The sequence below is a fragment of the Schistocerca gregaria genome, chromosome 8 (assembly GCF_023897955.1).
Source record: "Schistocerca gregaria isolate iqSchGreg1 chromosome 8, iqSchGreg1.2, whole genome shotgun sequence".
Classification (NCBI taxonomy): domain Eukaryota; kingdom Metazoa; phylum Arthropoda; class Insecta; order Orthoptera; family Acrididae; genus Schistocerca; species Schistocerca gregaria.
Window position 1 is genome coordinate 21,562,313 of NC_064927.1, and position 27,479 is coordinate 21,589,791.

Sequence of the window (27,479 nt, forward strand, 5' to 3'; positions counted from 1 at the left end):
ATGCACATCTGGAGGCTATCTGTAATCTGTGGACTATCAGAGTGATGATGAAACACAGAAATTGCATCGGGTTTGAATACAACAGTCACCATGCGCACTTTCCTCCATGGGAGTAATGTCACAAACGGTCTACGCTTTGATCGTTCCCTTAAAGACCAGTAGTAGTTTCCGAGGCACATCTGGTGGCATTATGTAATCTGTGGACTATCAGAGTGTTGATGAAACACAGAAATTGCATCGGGATTGAATACAACAGTCACCATGCACACTTTACTATATGGGAGTAAAGTCTCTAACAGTCTACGCTTTGATCGTTCCTTGAAGACCAGTAGTAGTTTCCGATGAACATCCATAGGCATTCTGTAATCTGTGGACTATCAGAGTGTTGGTGAAACAGAGAAATAGCATTTGGATTGAATACAACAGTCACCATGCGTACTTTCCTCCATGGGAGTAATGTCTCAAACAGTCTACGCTTTGATCGTGCCCTGGAAGACCAGTGGTAGTTTCCGATGCACATCTGGAGGCATTCTGTAATCTGTGGACTATCAGAGTGTTGATGAAACACAGAAATTGCATCGGGATTGAATACAACAGTCACCATGCGCACTTTCTTCCACGGAAGTAATGTCTCAAACGGTCTACGATTTGATCGTTCCCTGGAAGACCAGTAGTAGTTTCCGATGCACATCTGGTGGCATTCTGTAATCTGTGGACTGTCAGTGTGTTGATGACACACACAAATTGCATCGTGATTGATAACAACAGTCACCATGCGCATTTTCCTCCACGGGAGTTATGTCTCAAACATTCTGCGCTTTGATCGTTCCCTGGAAGACCAGTAGTAGTTTCCGATGCCCATCTGGTGGCATTCTGTAATCTATTGACTATCAGAGTGTTGATGAAACAAAGAAATTTCATCGGGATTGAATACAACAGTCACCATGCGCACTTTCCTCCATGGGAGTAATGTCTCTAACAGTTTACGCTTTGATCGTTCACAGGAAGACCAGTAGTAGTTTCCGATGCATATCTGGAGGCTATCTGTAATCTGTGGACTATCAGAGTGTTGATGAAACACAGAAATTGCATCGGGTTTGAATACAACAGTCACCATCCGCACTTTCCGCCATGGGAGTAATGTCTGAAACATTCCTCGCTTTAATCGTTCCCTGAAAGACCAGTAGTAGTTTCCGATGCACATCTGGTGGCATTCTGTAATATGTGGACTATCAGAGTGTTGATGAAACACAGAAATTGCATAGGGACTGAATACAACAGACACCATGCGCACTTACTTCCGCGGGAGTAATGTGTCAAACCGGCTACGCTTTGATCGTTCCCTGGAAGACCAGTAGTAGTTCCCGATGTGCATCTGGTGGCATTCTGTAATCTGTGGAGTATCAGAGTGTAGATGAAACACAGATATTGCATCGGGATTGAATACAACAGTCACCATCCGCACATTCCTCCATGGGAGTAATGTCTCAAACAGTCTACGCTTTGATCGCTCCAGGGAAGACAAGTAGTAGTTTCCGATGCATATCTGGTGGCATTCTGTAATCTGTGGACTATCAGAGTGTTGATGAAACGCAGAAATTGCATGGGGATTGAATACAACAGTCACCAAGCGCACTTACCTCCTTGCGAGTAATGTCTCAAACAGTCTACGTTTTGATCGTTCCCTGGAACACCAGTAGTAGTTTCCGATGCACATCTGGAGGCATTCTGTAATCTGTGGATCTTCAAAGTGTTGATGAAACACAGAAATTGCATCGGGTTTGAATACAACAGTCACCATGCGCACTTCCCTCCATTTGAGTAATGTTCTTATACAGTCTACGCTTTGATCGTTGCCAGGAAGACCAGTAGTAGTTTCCGATGCACATCTGGAGGCAATCTGTAATCTGTGGACTATCAGAGTGTTGATGAAACACAGAAATTGCATCGGGATTGAATACAACAATCACCATGCACACTTTCCTCCATGGGAGTAAAGTCTCTAACAGTCTACGCTTTGATCGTTCCTTGAAAGACCAGTAGTAGTTTCCGATGAACATCTAAAGGCATTCTGTAATCTGTGGACCATCACAGTGTTGATGAAACACAGAAATTGCATCGAGATACTATACAAGAGTCACCATGTGCACCGTCCTCCATGGGAGTAATGTCTCAAACAGTCTACGCTTTGATCGTTCCCTGGAAGACCAGTAGTAGTTTCCGATGCACATATAGAGGCATTCTGTAATCTGATGAGTATCTGAGTGTTGATGAAACACAGACATTGCATTGGGATTGATTACAACAGTCACCATGCGCACTTTCCTCGATGTGAGTAATGTCTCAAACAGTCTACGCTTTGATCGTTCCCTGGAAGACCAGTAGTAGTGTCCGATGCACATCTGGTGGCATTCTGTAATCTGTTTACTATCAGAGTGTTGTTTTAACACAGAAATTGCATCGCGATTTAATACAACTGTCACCATGCGCACTTTCCTCCCTGGGAGTAATGACTCAAACAGTCTACGTTTTGATCGTTCCCTGGAAGACCAGTAGTAGATTCCGATGCACATCTGGAGGCAATCTGTAATCTGTGGACTATCAGAGTGTTGATGAAACTCAGAAATTGCATCGGGATTGAATACAACAGTCACCATGCGCACTTTCCTCCGTGGGAGTAATCTCACAAACAGTCTACGCTTTGATCTTTCCCAGGAAGACCAGTAGTAGTTTCCGATGCACATCTGGGGGCATTCTGTAATCTGTGGACTATGAGAGTGTTGATGAACACAGAAATTACATCTTGATTGAATGCAACAGTTACCATGCGCACATTCCTCCATGGGAGTAATGTCTCAAACAGTCTACGCTTTAATCGTTCCCTGGAAGACCAGTAGTAGTTTCTTATGCACATCTGGAGGCATTCTGTAATCTGGGAAGTATCAGAGTGTTGTTGAAACACAGTAATTGCCTCGGGAATGAATACAACAGTCACCATGCGGACTTTCCTCCATGGGAGTAAAGTCTCAAACAGTCTACGCTTTGATCGTTCCCTGGAAGACCAGTAGTAGTTTCCGATGTACATCTGGAGGCTTTCTGTAATCTGTGGTTTATCAGAATGTTGTTGAAACACTGAAATTGCATCGGTAGTGAATACAACAGTCACCATGCGCACTTTCCAAATATGAGTAATGTCACAAACAGTCTACGCTTTGATCGTTCCTTGGAAGACCAGTGGTAGTTTCCGATGCACGTCTGGAGGCAATGTGTAATCTGTGGACTATCAGAGTGTTGATGAAACACAGAAACGGCATCGGGATTGAATACAACAGTCACCATGCGCACTTTCTTCCATGCGAGTAATGTCTGTAACGGTCTACGCTTTGATCGTTCCCTGGAAGACCAATAGTAGTTTCCGACGCACGTCTGGTGGCATTCTATAATCTGTGGACTATCAGAGTGTTGATGAAACACAGAAATTGCATCTTGATTGAGTACACCCGTCACAATGCGCACTTTCCTCCACGGAAGTAATGTCTCAAACGGTCTACGATTTGATCGTTCCCTGGAGGACCAGTAGTAGTTTTCGATGCACATCTGGTAGCATTCTGTAATCTGTGGACTATCAGAGTGTTGATGAAACACAGAAATGGCATCGGGTTTGAATACAACAGTCACCATCCGCACTTTCTTCCATGAGAGTAATGTCTCAAACAGTCTACGCTTTGATCGTTCCCTGGAAGACCAGTAGTAGTTTCCGATGCACATCTGGTGGCATTCTGTAATCTGTGGACTGTCAGAGTGTTGATGACACACACAAATTGCATCGTGATTGATAACAACAGTCACCATGCGCATTTTCCTCCACGGGAGTTATGTCTCAAACATTCTGCGCTTTGATCGTTCCCTGGAAGACCAGTAGTAGTTTCCGATGCCCATCTGGTGGCATTCTGTAATCTATTGACTATCAGAGTGTTGATGAAACAAAGAAATTTCATCGGGATTGAATACAACAGTCACCATGCGCACTTTCCTCCATGGGAGTAATGTCTCTAACAGTTTACGCTTTGATCGTTCACAGGAAGACCAGTAGTAGTTTCCGATGCATATCTGGAGGCTATCTGTAATCTGTGGACTATCAGTGTGTTGATGAAACACAGAAATTGCATCGGGTTTGAATACAACAGTCACCATGCGCACTTTCCTCCATGGGAGTAATGTCTCAAACAGTGTACGCTTTGATCGTTCCCTGGAAGACCAGTAGTAGCTTCCGATGCCCATCTGGTGGCATTCTGTAATCTATGGACTATCAGAGTGTTGATGAAACAAAGAAATTTCATCGGGATTGATAACAACAGTCACCATGCGCACTTTCCCCCACGGGAGTAATGTCTCAAACTGTCTACGCTTTGATCGTTCCCTGGAAGACCAGTAGTAGTTTCCGATGCACATCTGATGGCATTCTGTAATCTGTGGCCTATCAGAGTGTTGATGAAACACAGAAATTGCATCGGGATTGAATTCAACAGTCACCATCCGCACTTTCCGCCATGGGAGTAATGTCTGAAACATTCCTCGCTTTAATCGTTCCCTGAAAGACCAGTAGTAGTTTCCGATGCACATCTGGTGGCATTCTGTAATATGTGGACTATCAGAATGTTGATGAAACACAGAAATTGCATAGGGACTGAATACAACAGACACCATGCGCACTTACTTCCGCGGGAGTAATGTGTCAAACCGGCTACGCTTTGATCGTTCCCTGGAAGACCAGTAGTAGTTCCCGATTTGCATCTGGTGGCATTCTGTAATCTGTGGAGTATCAGAGTGTAGATGAAACACAGAAATTGCATCGGGATTGAATACAACAGTCACCATCCGCACATTCCTCCATGGGAGTAATGTCTCAAACAGTCTACGCTTTGATCGCTCCAGGGAAGACAAGTAGTAGTTTCCGATGCATATCTGGTGGCATTCTGTAATCTGTGGACTATCAGAGTGTTGATGAAACGCAGAAATTGCATGGGGATTGAATACAACAGTCACCAAGCGCACTTACCTCCTTGCGAGTAATGTCTCAAACAGTCTACGTTTTGATCGTTCCCTGGAACACCAGTAGTAGTTTCCGATGCACATCTGGAGGCATTCTGTAATCTGTGGATCTTCAAAGTGTTGATGAAACACAGAAATTGCATCGGGTTTGAATACAACAGTCACCATGCGCACTTCCCTCCATTTGAGTAATGTTCTTATACAGTCTACGCTTTGATCGTTGCCAGGAAGACCAGTAGTAGTTTCCGATGCACATCTGGAGGCAATCTGTAATCTGTGGACTATCAGAGTGTTGATGAAACACAGAAATTGCATCGGGATTGAATACAAAAGTCACCATGCACACTTTCCTCCATGGGAGTAAAGTCTCTAACAGTCTACGCTTTGATCGTTCCTTGAAAGACCAGTAGTAGTTTCCGATGAACATCTAAAGGCATTCTGTAATCTGTGGACCATCACAGTGTTGATGAAACACAGAAATTGCATCGGGATACTATACAAGAGTCACCATGTGCACCGTCCTCCATGGGAGTAATGTCTCAAACAGTCTACGCTTTGATCGTTCCCTGGAAGACCAGTAGTAGTTTCCGATGCACATATAGAGGCATTCTGTAATCTGATGAGTATCTGAGTGTTGATGAAACACAGACATTGCATTGGGATTGATTACAACAGTCACCATGCGCACTTTCCTCGATGTGGGTAATGTCTCAAACAGTCTACGCTTTGATCGTTCCCTGGAAGACCAGTAGTAGTGTCCGATGCACATCTGGTGGCATTCTGAAATCTGTTTACTATCAGAGTGTTGTTTTAACACAGAAATTGCATCGCGATTTAATACAACTGTCACCATGCGCACTTTCCTCCCTGGGAGTAATGACTCAAACAGTCTACGTTTTGATCGTTCCCTGGAAGACCAGTAGTAGATTCCGATGCACATCTGGAGGCAATCTGTAATCTGTGGACTATCAGAGTGTTGATGAAACTCAGAAATTGCATCGGGATTGAATACAACAGTCACCATGCGCACTTTCCTCCGTGGGAGTAATCTCACAAACAGTCTACGCTTTGATCTTTCCCAGGAAGACCAGTAGTAGTTTCCGATGCACATCTGGAGGCATTCTGTAATCTGTGGACTATGAGAGTGTTGATGAACACAGAAATTACATCTTGATTGAATGCAACAGTTACCATGCGCACATTCCTCCATGGGAGTAATGTCTCAAACAGTCTACGATTTAATCGTTCCCTGGAAGACCAGTAGTAGTTTCTTATGCACATCTGGAGGCATTCTGTAATCTGGGAAGTATCAGAGTGTTGTTGAAACACAGTAATTGCCTCGGGAATGAATACAACAGTCACCATGCGGACTTTCCTCCATGGGAGTAAAGTCTCAAACAGTCTACGCTTTGATCGTTCCCTGGAAGACCAGTAGTAGTTTCCGATGTACATCTGGAGGCTTTCTGTAATCTGTGGTTTATCAGAATGTTGTTGAAACACTGAAATTGCATCGGTAGTGAATACAACAGTCACCATGCGCACTTACCAAATATGAGTAATGTCTCAAACGGTCTACGCTTTGATCGTTCCTTGGAAGACCAGTGGTAGTTTCCGATGCACATCTGGAGGCAATGTGTAATCTGTGGAGTATCAGAGTGTTGATGAAACACAGAAACGGCATCGGGATTGAAAACAACAGTCACCAAGCGCACTTACCTCAAGGGGAGTAATGTCTCAAACAGTCTACGCTTTGATCGTTCCCTGGAAGACCAGTAGTAGTTTCCGATGCACATCTTTAGTCATTCTGTAATCTGTGGACTATCAGAGTGTTGATAAAACACAGAAATTGATTCGGGATTGAATACAACGGTCACAATGCGCACTTTCCTCCATGGGAGTAATGTCTCAAACAGTTTACGCTATGATCGTTCCCTGGAAGACCAGTAGTAGTTTCCGATGCACATCTGGAGGCAATGTGTAATCTGTGGACTATCAGAGTGTTGATGTAACACAGAAACGGCATCGGGATTGAATACAACAGTCACCAAGCGCACTTACCTCCATGGGAGTAATGTCTCAAACAGTCTACGCTTTGATCGTTCCCTGGAAGACCAGTAGTAGTTTCCGATGCACATCTGGAGGCATTCTGTAATCTGTGGATCTTTAAAGTGTTGATGAAACACAGTAATTGCATCAGGAGTGAATACAACTGTCACAATCCACAGTTTCCTCAATAGGAGTAATGTCTGGTACTGTCTACGCTTTGATCGTTCCCAGGAAGACCAGTAGTAGTTTCCGATGCACACCTGGAGGCATTCTGGAATCTGTGGATTAACTGAGTGTTGATGAAACACCGATATTGCATCGGAAATGAATACAACAGTCACCATGCGCACTTTCCTCCACGGGAGTAATCTCTCAAACAGTCTATGCTTTGATCGTTCCCTGGAAGACCAGTAGTAGATTCTGATGCACATCTGGAGGCATTCTGTAATCTGTGGACTTTCAAAGTGTTGATGAAACTCAGAAATAGCACGGGGATAGAATACAACAGTCACCATGCGCACTTTCCTCCATGGGAGTAATGTCTCAAACGGTCTACGCTTTGATCGTTCCCTGGAAGACCAGTAGTAGTTTCCGATGCACATCTGGTGGCATTATGTAATCTGTGGATTATCAGAGTGTTGATGAAACACAGAAATTGCATCGGGATTGAATACAACAGTCACCATGCGCACTTCCCTCCAGAGGCGTAATGTCTCAAACTGTCTACGGTTTGATCGTTCCCTGGAAGACCAGTAGTAGTTTCCGATGCACATCTGATGGCATTCTGTAATCTGTGGACTATCAGAGTGTTGATGAAACAAAGAAATTGCATCGGGATTGAATACAACAGTCACCATCCGCACTTTCCTCCATGGGAGTAATGTCTCAAACAGTCTACGCTTTGATCGCTCCAGGGAAGACAAGTAGTAGTTTCCGATGCACATCTGGTGGCATTCTGTAATCTGTGGACTATCAGAGTGTTGATGAAACACAAAAATTGCATGGGGATTGAATACAACAGACACCAAGCGCACTTACCTCCTTGCGAGTAATGTCTCAAACAGTCTACGTTTTGATCGTTCCCTGGAAGACCAGTAGTAGTTTCCGATGCACATCTGGAGGCATTCTGTAATCTGTGGATCTTCAAAGTGTTGATGAAACACAGAAATTGCATCGGGTTTGAATACAACAGTCACCATGCGCACTTCCCTCCATTTGAGTAATGTTCTTATACAGTCTACGCTTTGATCGTTGCCAGGAAGACCAGTAGTAGTTTCCGATGCACATCTGGAGGCAATCTGTAATCTGTGGACTATCAGAGTGTTGATGAAACACAGAAATTACATCGGGATTGAATACAACAGTCACCATGCACACTTTCCTCCATGGGAGTAAAGTCTCTAACAGTCTACGCTTTGATCGTTCCTTGAAAGACCAGTAGTAGTTTCCGATGAACATCTATAGGCATTCTGTAATCTGTGGACTATCACAGTGTTGATGAAACACAGAAATTGCATCGGGATTCTATACAACAGTCACCATGTGCACCGTCCCCCATGGGAGTAATGTCTCAAACAGTCTACGCTTTGATCGTTCCCTGGAAGACCAGTAGTAGTTTCCGATGCACATCTAGAGGCATTCTGTAATCTGATAAGTATCTGAGTGTTGATGAAACACAGACATTGCATTGGGATTGATTACAACAGTCACCATGCGCACTTTCCTCGATGTGAGTAATGTCTCAAACAGTCTACGCTTTGATCGTTCCCTGGTAGACCAGTAGTAGTGTCCGATGCACATCTGGTGGCATTCTGTAATCTGTTTACTATCAGAGTGTTGTTTTAACACAGAAATTGCATCGCGATTTAATACAACAGTCACCATGCGCACTTTCCTCCCTGGGAGTAATGACTCAAACAGTCTACCTTTTGATCGTTCCCTGGAAGACCAGTAGTAGTTTCCGATGCACATCTGGAGGCAATCTGTAATCTGTGGACTATCAGAGTGTTGATGAAACTCAGAAATTGCATCGGGATGGAATACAACAGTCACCATGGGCACTTTCCTCCATGGGAGTAATGTCTCAAACAGTCTACGCTTTGATCGTTCCCTGGAAGACCAGTAGTAGTTTCCGATGCACATCTGGAGGCATTCTGTAATCTGTGGATCTTCAAAGTGATGATGAAACACAGTAATTGCATCAGGAGTGAATACAACTGTCACAATCCACAGTTTCCTCAATGGGGGTAATGTCTGGTACAGTCTACGCTTTGATCGTTCCCAGGAAGACCAGTAGTAGTTTCCGATGCACACCTGGAGGCATTCTAGAATCTGTGGATTAACTGAGTGTTGATGAAACACCGAAATTGCATCGGAAATGAATACAACATTCACCATGCGCACTTTCCTCCACGGGAGTAATCTCTCAAACAGTCTACTCTTTGATCGTTCCCAGGAAGACAATTAGTAGTTTCCGATGCACACCTGGAGGCATTCTGGAATCTGTGGATTAACTGAGTGTTGATGAAACACCGAAATTGCATCGGGATTGAATACAACAGTCACCATGCACACTTTCCGCCATGGGAGTAATGTCTGAAACATACCTCGCTTTAATCGTTCCCTGAAAGACCAGTAGTAGTTTCCGATGCACATCTGGTGGCATTCTGTAATATGTGGACTATCAGAGTGTTGATGAAACACAGAAATTGCATCGGGATTGAATACAACAGACACCATGCGCACTTACATCCGCGGGAGTAATGTGTCAAACAGGCTACGCTTTGATTGTTCCCTGGAAGACCAGTAGTAGTTCCCGATGTGCATCTGGTGGCATTCTGTAATCTGTGGAGTATCAGAGTGTAGATGAAACACAGAAATTGCATCGGGATTGAATACAACAGTCACCATCCGCACTTCTCTCCAGGGGCGTAATGTCTCAGACTGTCTGCGCTTTGATCGTTCTCTGGAAGCCCAGTAGTAGTTTTCGATGCACATCTGATGGCATTCTGTAATCTGTGGACTATCAGAGTGTTGATGAAACACAGAAATGGCATCGGGTTTGAATACAACAGTCACCATGCGCACTTTCTTCCATGAGAGTAATGTCTCAAACAGTCTACGCTTTGATCGTTCCCTGGAAGACCAGTAGTAGTTTCCGATGCACATCTGGTGGCATTCTGTAATCTGTGGACTGTCAGAGTGTTGATGACACACAGAAATTGCATCGTGATTGATAACAACAGTCACCATGCGCACTTTCTTCCATGAGAGTAATGTCTCAAACATTCTACGCTTTGATCGTTCCCTGGAAGACCAGTAGTAGTTTCCGATGCACATCTGGTGGCATTCTGTAATCTGTGGACTGTCAGAGTGTTGATGACACACAGAAATTGCATCGTGATTGATAACAACAGTCACCATGCGCATTTTCCTCCACGGGAGTTATGTCTCAAACATTCTACGCTTTGATCGTTCCCTGGAAGACCAGTAGTAGTTTCCGATGCCCAGCTGGTGGCATTCTGTAATCTATGGACTATCAGAGTGTTGATGAAACAAAGAAATTTCATCGGGATTGATAACAACAGTCACCATGCGCACTTACCTCCACGGGAGTTATGTCTCAAACAGTCTACGCGTTGAACGTTCCCTGGAATACCAGTAGTAGTTTCCGATGCACACCTGGAGGTATTCTGTAATATGTGGACTATCAGAGTATTGATAAAACACAGAATTTGCATCGGGATTGATTACAACAGTCACCAAGCGCACTTTCCTCCATGGGAGTAATGTCTCAAACGGTCTACGCTTTGATCGTTCCCTGGAAGACCAGTAGTAGTTCCCGTGCACATCTGGTGGCATTATGTAATCTGTGGACTATCAGAGTGTTGATGAAACACAGAAATTGCATCGGGATTGAATACAACAGTCACCATGCGCACTTCGCTCCAGGGGCGTAATGTCTCAAACTGTCTGTGCTTTGATCGTTCTCTGGAAGCCCAGTAGTAGTTTTCGATGCACATCTGATGGCATTCTGTAATCTGTGGACTATCAGAGTGTTGATGAAACACAGAAAATGCATCGGGATTGAATACAACAGTCACCATCCGCACTTCCCGCCATGGGAGTAATGTCTGAAGCATTCCTCGCTTTAATCGTTCCCTGAAAGACCAGTAGTAGTTTCCGATGCACATCTGGTGGCATTCTGTAATATGTGGACTACCAGAGTGATGATGAAACACAGAAATTGCATCGGGATTGAATACAGCAGACACCATGCGCACTTACTTCCGCGGGAGTAATGTGTCAAACAGGCTACGCTTTGATCGTTCCCTGGAAGACCAGTAGTAGTTCCCGATGTGCATCTGGTGGCATTCTGTAATCTGTGGAGTATCAGAGTGTAGATGAAACACAGAAATTGCATCGGGATTGAATACAACAGTCACCATCCGCACTTTCCTCCATGGGAGTAATGTCTCAAACAGTCTACGCTTTGATCGCTCCAGGGAAGACAAGTAGTAGTTTCCGATGCACATCTGGTGGCATTCTGTAATCTGTGGGTTATCAGAGTGTTGATGAAACACAGAAATTGCATGGGGATTGAATACAACAGTCACCAAACTCACTTACATCCATGGGAGTAATGTCTCAAACAGTCTACGTTTTGATCGTTCCCTGGAAGACCAGTAGTTTCCGATGCACATCTGGAGGCATTCTGTAATCTGTGGATCTTCAAAGTGTTGATGAAACACAGAAATTGCATCGGGTTTGAGTACAACAGTCACCATGCGCACTTACCTCCATTTGAGTAATGTTCTTATACAGTCTACGCTTTGATCGTTGCCAGGAAGGCCAGTAGTAGTTTCCGATGCACATCTGGAGGCAATCTGTAATCTGTGGATCTTCAAAGTGTTGATGACACACAGAAAATGCTTCGGGATTGAATACAACAGTTACCATGCACACTTTCCTCCATGGGAATAATGTCTCAAACAGTCTAAGCTTTGATCGTTCCCAGGAAGACCAGTAGTAGTTTCCAATGCACTTCTGGAGGCAATCTGTAATCTGTGGACTATCAGAGTGTTGATGAAACACAGAAATTGCATCGGGATTGAATACAACAGTCACCATGCACACTTTCCTCCATTGGAGTAAAGTCTCTAACAGTCTACGCTTTGATCGTTCCCTGAAAGACCAGTAGTAGTTTCCGATGAACATCTATAGGCATTCTGTAATCAGTGGACTATCACATTGTTGATGAAACACAGAAATTGCATCGGGATTCTATACAACAGTCAGCATGTGCACCTTCTTCCATGGGAGTAATGTCTCAAACAGTCTACGCTTTGATCGTTCTCTGGAAGACCAGTAGTAGTTTCCGATGCACATCTAGAGGCATTCTGTAATCTGATGAGTATCTGAGTGTTGATGAAACACAGACATTGCATTGGGATTGATTACAACAGTCACCATGCGCACTTTCCTCGATGTGAGTAATGTCTCAAACAATCTACGCTTTGATCGTTCCCTGGAAGACCAGTAGTAGTGTCCGATGCACATCTGGTGGCATTCTGTAATCTGTTTAATATCAGAGTGTTGTTTTAACACAGAAATTGCATCGCGATTTAATACAACAGTCACCATGCGCACTTTCCACCCTGGGAGTAATGACTCAAACAGTCTACGTTTTGATCGTTCCCTGGAAGACCAGTGGTAGTTTCCGATGGACATCTGGAGGCATTTTGTAATCTGTGGACTATCAGAGTGTTGATGAAACTCAGAAATTGCATCGGGATTGAATACAACAGTCACCATGCGCACTTTCCTCCACGAGAGTAGTGTCTCAAACAGCCTATGATTTGATCGTTCCCTCGAAGACCAGTAGTAATTTCCGATGCACATCTGGAGGCATTCTGTAATCTGTGGACTATCAGAGTGTTGATGAAACACAGAAATTGCATCGGGATTGAATACAACAGTCACCAAGACCACTTTCCTCCATGTCAGTAATGTCTCAAACAGTCTGCGCTTTGATCGTTCCCTGGAAGACCAGTAGTAGTTTCCGATGCACATCTGGAGGCATTCTGTAATCTGTGGACTGTCAGAGTATTAATGAAACAAGGAAATTCTATCGGGATTGACACAACAGTCACCATGCGCACTTTCCTCCATGGGAGTAATGTCTCAAAGAGTTTACGCTTTGATCGTTCCCTGGAAGACCAGTAGTAGCTTCCGATGTACATCTGGAGGCTTTCTGTAATCTGTGGACTATCAGAGTGTTGTTGAAACACTGAAATTGCATCGGGAGTGAATACAACAGTCACCATGCGCACTTTCCTCCACGGGAGTAATGTCTCAATCTGTCTACCCTTTGATCGTTCCCTGGAAGACCAGTAGTAGTTCCCGTGCACATCTTTTGGCATTATGTAATCTGTGGACTATCAGAGTGTTGATGAAACACAGAAATTGCATCGGGATTGAATACAACAGTCACTATGCGCACTTTCCTCCATGGGAGTAATGTCTCAAACAGTCTACGATTTGATCGTTCCCTGGAAGACCAGTAGTAATATCCGATGCACATCTGGAGGCATTCTGTAATCTGTGGACTATCAGAGTGTTGATGAAACACAAAAATTGCATCGGGATTGAATAGAACAGTCACCATGCGCACTTTCCTCCATGGGAGTAATGTCTCAAACAGTCTACGCGTTGAACGTTCCCTGGAATACCAGTAGTAGTTTCCGATACACACCTGGAGGTATTCTGTAATATGTGGACTATCAGAGTATCGATAAAACACAGAAATTCCATCGGGATTGATTACAACAGTCACCATGCGCACTTTCCTCCATGGGAGTAATGTCTCAAACGGTCTACGCTATGATCGTTCCCTAGAAGACCAGTAGTAGTTCCCGTGCACATCTTTTGGCATTATGTAATCTGTGGACTATCAGAGTGTTGATGAAACACAGAAATTGCATCGGGATTGAATACAACAGTCACCATGCGCACTTCGCTCCAGGGGCGTAATGTCTCAAACTGTCTGCGCTTTGATCGTTCTCTGGAAGCCCAGTAGTAGTTTCCGATGCACATCTGATGGCATTCTGTAATCTGTGGACTATCAGAGTGTTGATGAAACACAGAAATTGCATCGGGATTGAATACAACAGTTACCATCCGCACTTTCCGCCATGGGAGTAATGTCTGAAACATTCCTCGCTTTAATCGTTCCCTGAAAGACCAGTAGTAGTTTCCGATGCACATCTGGTGGCATTCTGTAATATGTGGACTACCAGAGTGTTGATGAAACACAGAAATTGCATGGGGATTGAATACAACAGTCACCAAGCGCACTTACCTCCATGGGAGTAATGTCTTAAACAGTCTACGTTTTGATCGTTCCCTGGAAGACCAGTAGTAGTTTCCGAAGCACATCTGGAGGCATTCTGTAATCTGTGGATCTTCAAAGTGTTGATGAAACACAGAAATTGCATCGGGTTTGAATACAACAGTCACCATGCGCACTTACTTCCATTTGAGTAATGTTCTTATACAGTCTTCGCTTTGATCGTTGCCAGGAAGACCAGTAGTAGTTTCCGATGCACATCTGGAGGCAATCTGTAATCTGTGGACTATCAGAGTGTTGATGAAACACAGAGATTGCATCGGGATTGAATACAACAGTCACCATCCGCACTTTCCGCCATGGGAGTAATGTCTGAAACATTCCTCGCTTTAATCGTTCCCTGAAAGACCAGTAGTAGTTTCCGATGCACATCTGATGGCATTCTGTAATCTGTGGACTATCAGAGTGTTGATGAAACACAGAAATTGCATCGGGATTGAATACAACAGTCACCATCCGCACTTTCCGCCATGGGAGTAATGTCTGAAACATTCCTCGCTTTAATCGTTCCCTGAAAGACCAGTAGTAGTTTCCGATGCACATCTGGTGGCATTCTGTAATATGTGGACTACCAGAGTGTTGATGAAACACAGAAATTGCATGGGGATTGAATACAACAGTCACCAAGCGCACTTACCTCCATGGGAGTAATGTCTTAAACAGTCTACGTTTTGATCGTTCCCTGGAAGACCAGTAGTCGTTTCCGATGCACATCTGGAGGCATTCTGTAATCTGTGGATCTTCAAAGTGTTGATGAAACACAGAAATTGCATCGGGTTTGTATACAACAGTCACCATGCGCACTTACCTCCATTTGAGTAATGTTCTTATACAGTCTTCGCTTTGATCGTTGCCAGGAAGACCAGTAGTAGTTTCCGATGCACATCTGGAGGCAATCTGTAATCTGTGGACTATCAGAGTGTTGATGACACACAGAAAATGCATCGGGATTGAATACAACAGTCACCATGCACACTTTCCTCCATGGGAATAATGTCTCAAACAGTCTAAGCTTTTATCGTTCCCAGGAAGACCAGTAGTAGTTTCCGATGCACTTCCGGAGGCAATCTGTAATCTGTGGACTATCAGACTGTTGATGAAACACAGAAATTGCATCGGGATTGAATACAACAGTCACCATGCACACTTTCCTCCATGGGAGTAAAGTCTCTAACAGTCTACGCTTTGATCGTTCCCTGAAAGACCAGTAGTAGTTTCCGATGAACATCTATAGGCATTCTGTAATCTGTGGACTATCAGAGTGTTGATAAAACACAGAAATTGAATCGGGATTGAATACAACGGTCACAATGCGCAAATTTCCTCCATTGGAGTAATGTCTCAAACAGTTTACGCTTTGAACGTTCCTTGGAAGACCAGTAGTAGTTTCCGATGCACATCTAGAGGCATTCTGTAATCTGATGAGTATCTGAGTGTTGATGAAACACAGACATTGCATTGAGATTGATTACAACAGTCACCATGCGCACTTTCCTCGATGTGAGTAATGTCTCAAACAATCTACGCTTTGATCGTTCCCTGGAAGACCAGTAGTAGTGTCCGATGCACATCTGGTGGCATTCTGTAATCTGTTTACTATCAGTGTGTTGTTTTAACACAGAAATTGCATCGCGATTTAATACAACAGTCACCATGCGCACTTTCCTCCCTGGGAGTAATGACTCAAACAGTCTACGTTTTGATCGTTCCCTGGATGACTAGTGGTAGTTTCCGATGCACATGTGGAGGCATTCTGTAATCTGTGACTAAATGAGTGTTGATGAAACACTGAAATTGCATCGGGATTGAATACAAAAGTCACCATGCGCACATTCCTCCACGGGAGAAGTGTCTCAAACAGTCTATGCTTTGATCGTTCCCTCGAAGACCAGTAGTAATTTCCGATGCACATCTGGAAGCATTCTGTAATCTGTGGACTATCAGAGTGTTGATGAAACACAGAAATTGCATCGGGATTGAATACAACAGTCACCATGACCACTTTCCTCCATGGGAGTAAAGTCTCAACAGTCTACGCTTTGATCGTTCCCTGGAAGACCAGTAGTAGTTTCCGATGTACATCTGGAGGCTTTCTGTAATCTGTATACTATCAGAGTGTTGTTGAAACACTGAAATTGCATCGGGAGTGAATACAACAGTCACCATGCGCACTTTCCTACATAGGAGTGATGTCTCAAACAGTCTACGCTTTGATCGTTCCCTGGAAGACCAGTGGTAGTTTCCGATGCACATCTGGAGGCATTCTGTAATCTGTGGACCTTCAAAGTGTTGATGAAACACAGTAATTGCATCAGGAGTGAATACAACTGTCACAATCCACAGTTACCTCAATGGGAGTAATTTCTGGTAGAGTCTACGCTTTGATCGTTCCCAGGAAGACCAGTAGTAGTTTCCGATGCACACCTGGATGCATTCTGGAATCTGTGGATTAACTGATTGTTGATGAAACACCGAAATTGAATCGGGATTGAATACAACAGTCACCATGCGCACTTCCCTCCAGCAGCGTAATGTCTCAAACTGTCTACGCTTTGATCGTTCAATGGAAGACCAGTAGTAGTTTCCGATGAACTTCTGATGGCATTCTGTAATCTGTGGAATATCAGAGTGTTGATGAAACCCAGAAATTGCATCGGGATTGAATACAACAGTCACCATCCGCACTTTTCGCCATGGGAGTAATGTCTGAAACATTCCTCGCTTTAATCGTTCCCTGAAAGACCAGTAGTAGTTTCCGATGCACATCTGGTGGCATTCTGTAATATGTGGACTATCAGAGTGTTGATGAAACACAGAAATTGCATCGGGATTGAATACAACAGACGCCGTGCGCACTTACCTCCGCGGGAGTAATGTGTCAAACAGGCTACGCTTTGATCGTTCCCTGGAAGACCAGTAGTAGTTCCCGATGTGCATCTGGTGGCATTCTGTAATCTGTGGAGTATCAGAGTGTAGATGAAACACAGAAATTGCATCGGGATTGAATACAACAGTCACCATCCGCACTTTCCTCCATGGGAGTAATGTCTCAAGCAGTCTACGCTTTGATCGCTCCACGGAAGACAAGTAGTAGTTTCCGATGCACATCTGGTGGCATTCTGTAATCTGTGGACTATCAGAGTGTTGATGAAACACAGAAATAGCATGGGGATTGAATACAACAGTCACCAAGCGCACTTACCTCCATGGGAGTAATGTCTCAAACAGTCTACGTTTTGATCGTTCCCTGGAAGACAAGTAGTAGTTTCCGATGCACATCTGGAGGCATTCTGTAATCTGTGGACCTTCAAAGTGTTGATGAAACACAGAAACTGCATCGGGATTGAGTACAACAGTCACCATGCACACTTTCCTTCATGGGAATAATGTCTCAAAGAGTCTAAGCTTTGATCGTTCCCAGGAAGACCAGTAGTAGTTTCCGATGCACTTCTGGAGGCAATCTGTAATCTGTGGACTATCAGAGTGTTGATGAAACACAGAAATTGCATCGGGATTGAATACAACAGTCATCATGCACACTTTCCTCCATGGGAGTAATGTCTCTAACAGTCTAAGCTTTGATCGTTCACTGGAAGACCAGTAGTAGTTTCCGATGAACATCTATAGGCATTCTGTAATCTGATAAGTAACTGAGTGTTGATGAAACACAGAAATTGCATTGGGATTGTTACAACAGTCACCATGCGCTCTTTCCTCGATGTGAGTAATGTCTCAAATAGTCTACGCTTTGATCGTTCCCTGGAAGACCAGCAGTAGTGTACGATGCACATCTGGTGGCATACTGTAATCTGTTTACTATCAGAGTGTTGTTTTAACACAGAAATTGCATCGCGATTTAATACAACAGTCACCATGCGCACTTTCCTCCGTGGGAGTAATGTCACAAACAGTCTACGCTTTGATCGTTCCCAGGAAGACCAGTGGTAGTTTCCGATGCTTATCATGAGGCATTCTGTAATCTGTGGACTATCAGAGTGTTGATGAAACACAGAAACGGCATCGGGATTGAATACAACAGTCACCATGCGCACTTTTCTCCATGGGAGTAATGTCTCAAACAGTCTACGCTTTGATCGTTCCCTGGAAGACCAGTAGTAGTTTCCGATGCACATCTGGAGGCATTCTGTAATCTGTGGACTATGAGAGTGTTGATGAACACAGAAATTACATCTTGATTGAATACAACAGTTACCATGCGGACATTCCTCCATGGGAGTAATGTCTCAAACAGTCTACGCTTTGATCGTTCCCTGGAAGACCAGTAGTAGTTTCTTATGCACATCTGGAGGCATTCTGTACTCTGTGGAGTATCAGAGTGTTGTTGAAACACAGTAATTGCCTCGGGATTCTATACAACAGTCACCATGTGCACCTTCCTCAATGGGAGTAATGTCTCAAACAGTCTACGCTTTGATCGTTTCCTGGAAGACCAGTAGTAGCTTCCGATGCACATCTAGAGGCATTCTGTAATCTGATGAGTAACTGAGTGTTGATGAAACACAGAAATTGCAATGGGATTGATTACAACAGTCACCATGCGCACTTTCCTCGATGTGAGTAATGTCTCAAATAGTCTACGCTTTGATCGTTCCCTGGAAGACCAGTAGTGGTGTCCGATGCACATCTGGTGGCATTCTGTAATCTGTTTACTATCAGAGTGTTGTTTTAACACAGAAATTGCATCGCGATTTAATACAACAGTCACCATGCGCACTTTCCTCCGTGGGAGTAATGTCACAAACAGTCTACGCTTTGATCGTTCCCAGGAAGACCAGTGGTAGTTTCCGATGCATATCTGGAGGCATTCTGTAATCTGTGGACTATCAGAGTGTTGATGAAACACAGAAATTGCTTCGGGATTGATTACAACAGTCATCATGCGCACTATCCTCCATGGGAGTAATGCCTCAATCAGTCTACGCTTTGATCGTTCCCTGGAAGACCAGTAGTAGTTTCCAATGCACATCTTTAGTCATTCTGTTATCTGTGGACTATCAGAGTGTTGATAAAACACAGAAATTGAATCCTGATTCAATACAACGGTCACAATGCGCACTTTCCTCCATGGGAGTAATGTCTCAAACATTATACGCTTTGATCGTTCCCTGGAAGACCAGTAGTAGTTTCCGATGCACATCTGGAGGCAATGTGAAATCTGTGGACTATCAGAGTGTTGATGAAACACAGAAACGGCATCGGGATTGAATACAACAGTCACCACGCGCACTTTCCTCCATGGGAGTAATGTCTCAAACAGTCTACGCTTTGATCGTTCCCTGGAAGACCAGTAGTAGTTTCCGATGCACATCTGGAGGCATTCTGTAATCTGTGACTAAATGAGTGTTGATGAAACACAGATATTGCATCGGGATTGAATACAAAAGTCACCATGCGCACTTTCCTCATCGGGAGTTGTGTCTCAAACAGTCTATGCTTTGATCGTTCCCTCGAAGACCAGTAGTAATTTCCGATGCACATCTGGAGGCATTCTGTAATCTGTGGACTATCAGAGTGTTGATGAAACACAGAAAATGCATCGGGATTGAATACAACAGACACCACGCGCACTTTCCTCCATGGGAGTAATGTCTCAAACAGTCTACGCTTTGATCGTTCCCTGGAAGACCAGTAGTAGCTTCCGATGCACATCTGGAGGCATTCTGAAATCTGTGGACTATGAGAGTGTTGATGAACACAGAAATTACATCTTGATTGAATACAACAGTTACCATGCGGACATTCCTCCATGGGAGTAATGTCTCAAACAGTCTACGCTTTGATCGTTCCCTGGAAGACCAGTAGTAGTTTCTTATGCACATCTGGAGGCATTCTGTACTCTGTGGAGTATCAGAATGTTGTTGAAACACAGTAATTGCCTCGGGATTCTATACAACAGTCACCATGTGCACCTTCCTCAATGGGAGTAATGTCTCAAACAGTCTACGCTTTGATCGTTCCCTGGAAGACCAGTAGTAGCTTCCGATGCACATCTAGAGGCATTCTGTAATCTGATGAGTAACTGAGTGTTGATGAAACACAGAAATTGCAATGGGATTGATTACAACAGTCACCATGCGCACTTTCCTCGATGTGAGTAATGTCTCAAATAGTCTACGCTTTGATCGTTCCCTGGAAGACCAGTAGTGGTGTCCGATGCACATCTGGTGGCATTCTGTAATCTGTTTACTATCAGAGTGTTGTTTTAACACAGAAATTGCATCGCGATTTAATACAACAGTCATCATGCGCACTATCCTCCATGGGAATAATGTCTCAAACAGTCTACGCTTTGATCGTTCCCTGGAAGACCAGTAGTAGTTTCCGATGCACATCTTTAGTCATTCTGTTATCTGTGGACTATCAGAGTGTTGATAAAACACAGAAATTGAATCCTGATTGAATACAACGGTCACAATGCGCACTTTCCTCCATGGGAGTAATGTCTCAAACAGTTTATGCTTTGATCGTTCCCTGGAAGACCAGTAGTAGTTTCCGATGCACATCTGGAGGCAATGTGAAATCTGTGGACTATCAGAGTGTTGATGAAACACAGAAACGGCATCGGGATTGAATACAACAGTCACCACGCGCACTTTCCTCCATGGGAGTAATGTCTCAAACAGTCTACGCTTTGATCGTTCCCTGGAAGACCAGTAGTAGTTTCCGATGCATATCCGGAGGCATTCTGTAATCTGTGACTAAATGAGTGTTGATGAAACACAGAAATTGCATCGGGATTGAATACAAAAGTCACCATGCGCACTTTCCTTATCGGGAGTAGTGTCTCAAACAGTCTATGCTTTGATCGTTCCCTCGAAGACCAGTAGTAATTTCCGATGCACATCTGGAGGCATTCTGTAATCTGTGGACTATGAGAGTGTTGATGAACACAGAAATTACATCTTGATTGAATACAACAGTTACCATGCGGACATTCCTCCATGGGAGTAATGTCTCAAACAGTCTACGCTTTGATCGTTCCCTGGAAGACCAGTAGTAGTTTCCGATGCACATCTGGAGGCATTCTGTAATCTGTGACTAAATGAGTTTTGATGAAACACAGAAATTGCATCGGGATTGAATACAACAGTCACCATGCGGACTTTCCTCCATGGGAGTAAAGTCTCAAACAGTCTACGCTTTGATCGTTCCCTGGAAGACCAGTAGTAGTTTCCGATGTACATCTGGAGGCTTTCTGTAATCTGTGGACTATCAGAGTGTTGTTGAAACACTGAAATTGCATCGGGAGTGTATACAACAGTCACCATGCGCACTTTCCATCATAAGAGTAATGTCTCAAACAGTCTACGCTTTGATCGTTCCCTGGAAGACCAGTGGTAGTTTCCGATGCACATCTGGAGGCATTCTGTAATCTGTGGACTATCAGAGTGTTGATGAAACTCAGAAATTGCATCGGGATTGAATACAAAAGTCACCATGCGCACTTTCCTCATCGGGAGTAGTGTCTCAAACAGTCTATGCTTTGATCGTTCCCTCGAAGACCAGTAGTAATTTCCGATGCACATCTGGAGGCATTCTGTAATCTGTGGACTATCAGAGTGTTGATGAAACACAAAAATTGCATCGGGATTGAATACAACGGTCACAATGCGCTCTTTCCTCCATGGGAGTAATGTCTCAAACAGTTTACGCTTTGATCGTTCCCTGGAAGACCAGTAGTAGTTTCCGATGCACATCTGGAGGCAATGTGAAATCTGTGGACTATCAGAGTGTTGATGAAACACAGACACGGCATCGGGATTGAATACAACAGTCACCACGCGCACTTTCCTCCATGGGAGTAATGTCTCAAACAGTCTACGCTTTGATCGTTCCCTGGAAGACCAGTAGTAGTTTCCGATGCACATCCGGAGGCATTCTGTAATCTGTGACTAAATGAGTGTTGATGAAACACAGATATTGCATCGGGATTGAATACAAAAGTCACCATGCGCACTTTCCTCATCGGGAGTAGTGTCTCAAACAGTCTACGCTTTGATCGTTCCCTGGAAGACCAGTAGTAGCTTCCGATGCACATCTGGAGGCATTCTGAAATCTGTGGACTATGAGAGTGTTGATGAACACAGAAATTACATCTTGATTGAATACAACAGTTACCATGCGGACATTCCTCCATGGGAGTAATGTCTCAAACAGTCTACGCTTTGATCGTTCCCTGGAAGACCAGTAGTAGTTTCTTATGCACATCTGGAGGCATTCTGTACTCTGTGGAGTATCAGAATGTTGTTGAAACACAGTAATTGCCTCGGGATTCTATACAACAGTCACCATGTGCACCTTCCTCAATGGGAGTAATGTCTCAAACAGTCTACGCTTTGATCGTTCCCTGGAAGACCAGTAGTAGCTTCCGATGCACATCTAGAGGCATTCTGTAATCTGATGAGTAACTGAGTGTTGATGAAACACAGAAATTGCAATGGGATTGATTACAACAGTCACCATGCGCACTTTCCTCGATGTGAGTAATGTCTCAAATAGTCTACGCTTTGATCGTTCCCTGGAAGACCAGTAGTGGTGTCCGATGCACATCTGGTGGCATTCTGTAATCTGTTTACTATCAGAGTGTTGTTTTAACACAGAAATTGCATCGCGATTTAATACAACAGTCATCATGCGCACTATCCTCCATGGGAATAATGTCTCAAACAGTCTACGCTTTGATCGTTCCCTGGAAGACCAGTAGTAGTTTCCGATGCACATCTTTAGTCATTCTGTTATCTGTGGACTATCAGAGTGTTGATAAAACACAGAAATTGAATCCTGATTGAATACAACGGTCACAATGCGCACTTTCCTCCATGGGAGTAATGTCTCAAACAGTTTATGCTTTGATCGTTCCCTGGAAGACCAGTAGTAGTTTCCGATGCACATCTGGAGGCAATGTGAAATCTGTGGACTATCAGAGTGTTGATGAAACACAGAAACGGCATCGGGATTGAATACAACAGTCACCACGCGCACTTTCCTCCATGGGAGTAATGTCTCAAACAGTCTACGCTTTGATCGTTCCCTGGAAGACCAGTAGTAGTTTCCGATGCATATCCGGAGGCATTCTGTAATCTGTGACTAAATGAGTGTTGATGAAACACAGAAATTGCATCGGGATTGAATACAAAAGTCACCATGCGCACTTTCCTTATCGGGAGTAGTGTCTCAAACAGTCTATGCTTTGATCGTTCCCTCGAAGACCAGTAGTAATTTCCGATGCACATCTGGAGGCATTCTGTAATCTGTGGACTATGAGAGTGTTGATGAACACAGAAATTACATCTTGATTGAATACAACAGTTACCATGCGGACATTCCTCCATGGGAGTAATGTCTCAAACAGTCTACGCTTTGATCGTTCCCTGGAAGACCAGTAGTAGTTTCCGATGCACATCTGGAGGCATTCTGTAATCTGTGACTAAATGAGTTTTGATGAAACACAGAAATTGCATCGGGATTGAATACAACAGTCACCATGCGGACTTTCCTCCATGGGAGTAAAGTCTCAAACAGTCTACGCTTTGATCGTTCCCTGGAAGACCAGTAGTAGTTTCCGATGTACATCTGGAGGCTTTCTGTAATCTGTGGACTATCAGAGTGTTGTTGAAACACTGAAATTGCATCGGGAGTGTATACAACAGTCACCATGCGCACTTTCCATCATAAGAGTAATGTCTCAAACAGTCTACGCTTTGATCGTTCCCTGGAAGACCAGTGGTAGTTTCCGATGCACATCTGGAGGCATTCTGTAATCTGTGGACTATCAGAGTGTTGATGAAACTCAGAAATTGCATCGGGATTGAATACAAAAGTCACCATGCGCACTTTCCTCATCGGGAGTAGTGTCTCAAACAGTCTATGCTTTGATCGTTCCCTCGAAGACCAGTAGTAATTTCCGATGCACATCTGGAGGCATTCTGTAATCTGTGGACTATCAGAGTGTTGATGAAACACAAAAATTGCATCGGGATTGAATACAACGGTCACAATGCGCTCTTTCCTCCATGGGAGTAATGTCTCAAACAGTTTACGCTTTGATCGTTCCCTGGAAGACCAGTAGTAGTTTCCGATGCACATCTGGAGGCAATGTGAAATCTGTGGACTATCAGAGTGTTGATGAAACACAGACACGGCATCGGGATTGAATACAACAGTCACCACGCGCACTTTCCTCCATGGGAGTAATGTCTCAAACAGTCTACGCTTTGATCGTTCCCTGGAAGACCAGTAGTAGTTTCCGATGCACATCCGGAGGCATTCTGTAATCTGTGACTAAATGAGTGTTGATGAAACACAGATATTGCATCGGGATTGAATACAAAAGTCACCATGCGCACTTTCCTCATCGGGAGTAGTGTCTCAAACAGTCTATGCTTTGATCGTTCCCTCGAAGACCAGTAGTAATTTCCTATGCACATCTGGAGGCATTCTGTAATCTGTGGACTATGAGAGTGTTGATGAACACAGAAATTACATCTTGATTGAATACAACAGTTACCATGCGGACATTCCTCCATGGGAGTAATGTCTCAAACAGTCTACGCTTTGATCGTTCCCTGGAAGACCAGTAGTAGTTTCCGATGCACATCTGGAGGCATTCTGTAATCTGTGACTAAATGAGTTTTGATGAAACACAGAAATTGCATCGGGATTGAATACAACAGTCACCATGCGGACTTTCCTCCATGGGAGTAAAGTCTCAAACAGTCTACGCTTTGATCGTTCCCTGGAAGACCAGTAGTAGTTTCCGATGTACATCTGGAGGCTTTCTGTAATCTGTGGACTATCAGAGTGTTGTTGAAACACTGAAATTGCATCGGGAGTGTATACAACAGTCACCATGCGCACTTTCCAACATAGGAGTAATGTCTCAAACAGTCTACGCTTTGATCGTTCCCTGGAAGACCAGTGGTAGTTTCCGATGCACATCTGGAGGCATTCTGTAATCTGTGGACTATCAGAGTGTTGATGAAACTCAGAAATTGCATCGGGATTGAATACAAAAGTTACCATGCGCACTTTCCTCATCGGGAGTAGTGTCTCAAACAGTCTATGCTTTGATCGTTCCCTCGAAGACCAGTAGTAGTTTCCGATGCACATCTGGAGGCATTCTGTAATCTGTGGACTATGAGAGTGTTGATGAACACAGAAATTACATCTTGATTGAATACAACAGTTACCATGCGGACATTCCTCCATGGGAGTAATGTCTCAAACAGTCTACGCTTTGATCGTTCCCTGGAAGACCAGTAGTAGTTTCTTATGCACATCTGGAGGCATTCTGTAATCTGTGGAGTATCAGAGTGTTGTTGAAACACAGTAATTGCCTCGGGATTCTATACAACAGTCACCATGTGCACCTTCCTCAATGGGAGTAATGTCTCAAACAGTCTACGCTTTGATCGTTCCCTGGAAGACCAGTAGTGGTGTCCGATGCACATCTGGTGGCATTCTGTAATCTGTTTACTATCAGAGTGTTGTTTTAACACAGAAATTGCATCGCGATTTAATACAACAGTCACCATGCGCACTTTCCTCCGTGGGAGTAATGTCACAAACAGTCTACGCTTTGATCGTTCCCAGGAAGACCAGTGGTAGTTTCCGATGCATATCTGGAGGCATTCTGTAATCTGTGGACTATCAGATTGTTGATGAAACACAGAGATTGCTTCGGGATTGAATACAACAGTCATCATGCGCACTATCCTCCATGGGAGTAATGTCTCAAACAGTCTACGCTATGATCGTTCCCTGGAAGACCAGTAGTAGTTTCCGATGCACATCTTTAGTCATTCTGTTATCTGTGGACTATCAGAGTGTTGATAAAACACAGAAAGTGAATCCTGATTGAATACAACGGTCACAATGCGCACATTCCTCCATGGGAGTAATGTCTCAAACAGTTTACGCTTTGATCGTTCCCTGGAAGACCAGTAGTAGTTTCCGATGCACATCTGGAGGCAATGTGAAATCTGTGGACTATCAGAGTGTTGATGAAACACAGAAATGGCATCGGGATTGAATACAACAGTCACCACGCGCACTTTCCTCCATGGGAGTAATGTCTCAAACAGTCTACGCTTTGATCGTTCCCTGGAAGACCAGTAGTAGTTTCCGATGCACATCTGGAGGCATTCTGTAATCTGTGACTAAATGAGTGTAGATGAAACACAGAAATTGCATCGGGATTGAATACAAAAGTCACCATGCGCACTTTCCCCATCGTTAGTAGTGTCTCAAACAGTCTATGCTTTGATCGTTCCCTCGAAGACCAGTAGTAATTTCCGATGCACATCTGGAGGCATTCTGTAATCTGTGGACTATCAGAGTGTTGATGAAACACAGAAATTGCATCGGGATTGAATACAACAGTCACCACGCGCACTTTCCTCCATGGGAGTCATGTCTCAAACAGTCTACGCTTTGATCGTTCCCTGGAAGACCAGTAGTAGTTTCCGATGCACATCTGGAGGCATTCTGTAATCTGTGACTAAATGAGTGTTGATGAAACACAGAAATTGCATCGGGATTGAATACAACAGTCACCATGCGGACGTTCCTCCATGGGAGTAAAGTCTCAAACAGTCTACGCTTTGATCGTTCCCTGGAAGACCAGTAGTGGTTTCCGATGTACATCTGGAGGCTTTCTGTAATCTGTGGACTATCAGAGTGTTGTTGAAACACTGAAATTGCATCGGGAGTGTATACAACAGTCACCATGCGCACTTTCCAACATAGGAGTAATGTCTCAAACAGTCTACGCTTTGATCGTTCCCTGGAAGAGCAGTGGTAGTTTCCGATGCACATCTGGAGGCATTCTGTAATCTGTGGACTATCAGAGTGTTGATGAAACTCAGAAATTGCATCGGGATTGAATACAACAGTCACCATGCGCACTTTCCTCCGTGGGAGTAATGTCACAAACAGTCTACGCTTTGATCGT